Consider the following 3,501-nt stretch of genomic DNA (forward strand, 5'->3'; position numbering starts at 1 on the left):
TTTCTTGTTCCTGCACTCTGTTGTCACCATACTAGCCCTGTACATGTGGGTGGGATTGGTGCAGTATAAAGAGAGAGGTGACCGAAATGTACAAAGGTACCCCCGGATTGGTGTGCAGCATCTGGATGTATGCAGCGGAGAACTCTGCCTTTATCACAGTGATAAACCAGAATACAATCAGCACCCCCACCCCCAATTACCTGATTCCTGAGGTCTCCTGCGGCTGGGACCCATGTTCTCCTCCATGGTGTCTCTGTTCTTATATGATGATCTGTGGTCTCTCCAGCTGGAGGAGAAGAGGAAGTGAGACCTGAGAGCTCCTCTTGTGTCTGCAGACTGTGGTCAGGCGTGTATGGGGATTGCATGTCATATGACAACTGAAAGGAAAAACTGGAAATGAAAATGTCAGTTCTCCTATTTATTATTACACACAATGTATTTCAACACTTTAAAGCAAAACCCCCACTTACTTTAAATAAAAATTTCTGAACTACATACCTGAGCTCCAGGTATCATCTGTCTGGTGATGTTACATGTTCTTAACCTTCTGTCTGGTGATGTCACATGTTCTTCATCTTCTGGATACATCAAGGAAACGTGGAGGGTCTAGCTCTGGAGTGGGTGGTCTGGACTTATAATTCTACAACATAGAACATGGCTGCCTCATCATTATATGAGCATCATTCTGTGCTGCAGAAAGCTCCCCACCTCCACAACTGCGGGGGTAGAAGGTGAAGAACATGTCATGTGTTCTTCACCTATCTGGTGATGTCCCATGTTCCTCATCTTCTGTCTGTTGATGTCCCATGTTCTTCATCTTCTGTCTGGTGATGTCACATGTTCTACATCTTCTGCCTGGTGATATCACATGTTCTTCACCTTCTGTCCGGTGATGTCACATGTTCTTCACCTTCTGTCTGGTGATGTCACATGTTCTTCATCTTCTGGATAGATGAAGGAAATGTGGAGGGTCTAGCTCTGGAGTGGGTGGTCTGGACTTATAATTCTACAACATAGAACATGGCTGACTCATCATTATATGAGCATCGTTCTGTGCTGCAGAAAGCTCCCCACCTCCACAACTGCAGGGGTGGAAGGTGAAGAACATGTCATGTGTTCTTCACCTATCTGGTGATGTCCCATGTTCTTCATCTTCTGTCTGTTGATGTCCCATGTTCTTCATCTTCTGTCTGGTGATGTCACATGTTCTTCATCTTCTGTCTGGTGATGTCACAAATGCTTCACCTTCTGTCCGGTGATGTCACATGTTCTTCACCTTCTGTCTGGTGATGTCCCATGTTCTTCATCTTCTGTCTGGTGATGTCACATGTTCTTCACCTTCTGTCCGGTGATGTCCCATGTTCTTCATCTTCTGTCTGTTGATGTCCTATGTTCTTCATCTGTCTGGTGATGTCACATGTTCTTCATCTTCTGTCTGGTGATGTCACAAATGCTTCACCTTCTGTCCGGTGATGTCACATGTTCTTCGCCTTCTGTCCGGTGATGTCCCATGCTCTTCATCTTCTGTCTGGTGATGTTGCATGCTCTTCATCTTCCTTCTGTTTGGTGATGTTTCGTCACCAGATAGAAAGTAAAGAACACCTGAAATCACCAAACAGAAGAAAGGTGAAGAACATGTGACATCACCAAACAGAAGAAAGGTGAAGAACATGTGACATCACCAAATAGAAGAAAGGTGAAGAACATGTGACATCACCAGACAGAAGAAAGGTGAAGAACATGTGACATCACCAGACAGAAGAAGAGCATGTGAAATCACCAGAGAGAAGATGAAGAACATGGGACATCAACAGACAGAAGATGAGGAATAGGGATGAGCTTCATGTTCGGGTCGAACATGAGTTCAACTCGAAAATTGGTTGTTTGCCCGTTCGCCGAATAGCGAACAATTTGGGGTGTTTGCGGCAAATTCGAAAGCCGCAGAACAGCCTTTAAAAGTCTATGGGAGAAATCAAAAGTGCTAATTTTAAAGGTTAATATGCAAGTTATTGTCATAAAAAGTGTTTGGGGACCCGGGTCCTGCCCCAGGGGACATGGATCAATGCAAAAAAAAGTTTTAAAAATGGGCATTTTTTTGGGAGCAGTGATTTTAATGATGCTTAAAGTGAAACAATAAAATTGAAATATTCCTTTAAATTTCGTACCTGGGGGGTGTCTATAGTATGCCTGTAAAGTCGCGCATATTTCCCGTGTTTAGAACAGTCCAAGAGCAAAATGACATTTCTAAAGGAAAAAAAGTCATTCAAAAGTACTCGCAGCTATATGAATTGTCTGTCCCAGCAATACACATAAAATTCATTGAAAAAAACGGCATGGGATTCCCCCACAGTCCATTACCAGGCCCTTTGGGTCTGGTATGAATATTAAGGGGAACCCTGAACAAAAATTAAAAAAAAAATTGTGTGGGGGGTCCCCCCAAATTCCACACCAGGCCCTTCAGGTCTGGTATGGATTTTAAGGGGAACCCCGTGCCAATTTTTTTTTTTTAAATGACGTGGGGGTCCCCCCAAAAATCCATACCAGACCCTTATCCGAGCACGCAACCTGGCATGCCGCAGGAAAAGAGGGGGGGATGAGAGAGCGCCCCCCCCTCCTGAACCGTACCAGGCCACATGCCCTCAACATGGGGAGGGTACTTTGGGGGAAACAGGTGACCCCGCCCCCCTCTGACACCACGGGGAAAGCCATAGGGAACTCCCTGTGCGTCAGAGGGGGGCGGGGTCACCGGATGGCCCCGCCCTCAGTTATATAAGAGCTGTCACAAGAACAGAAGCGTCACACAAAGGGAAACTCCCATTGAGGCAGATCGTCCGGAGGACAAAGCAGGGAAGGAGAAGCCGGAGAAAGATGCCAGAGAAACCAGGGGAAGAAGCAGAGGACCGGAGGAAGAAGCAGAGGAAGATAGAGGAAGAAGCGGGGGAAGAACAAGATGGAGGAAGAAGAAAACCAAAGAAAGACCAAAAGAAGATGGAAGAAGAAGCGGGGAAAGAAGAACACATTAATAAAGGAATTGTCAAAAACCGGCTATTGTCTTTTTTAACATTTTTTACACTTTTTTTGTGAAATGGTAGGGGTACATTTGTACCCCATTACCAATTCACACAGGGGGGGCAGGATCTGGGGTCCCCTTGTTAAAGGGGGCTTCCAGATTCCGATAAGCCCCCTGCCCGCAGACCCCCACAACCACCGGGCAAGGGTTGTGGGGATGAGGGCCTTGTTCCCATCAACATGGGGACACGATGCTTTGGGGGGCTACCCCAAAGCACCCTCCCCATGTTGACGGCATGTGACCTGGTACGGTTCAAGAGGGGGGTGCTCTCTCATCCTCCCTCTTTTCCTGTGGCCTGCCAGGTTGCGTGTTCGGATAAGGGTCTGGCATGGATGTTTGGGGGGACCCTCATGCCATTTTAAAAAAAAAATTGGCACGGGGTTCCCCTTAAAATACATACCAGACCTGAAGGGCCTGGTATGGAATTTGGG

The sequence above is a fragment of the Aquarana catesbeiana genome, linkage group LG01, assembly GCF_042186555.1.
Source record: "Aquarana catesbeiana isolate 2022-GZ linkage group LG01, ASM4218655v1, whole genome shotgun sequence".
Classification (NCBI taxonomy): domain Eukaryota; kingdom Metazoa; phylum Chordata; class Amphibia; order Anura; family Ranidae; genus Aquarana; species Aquarana catesbeiana.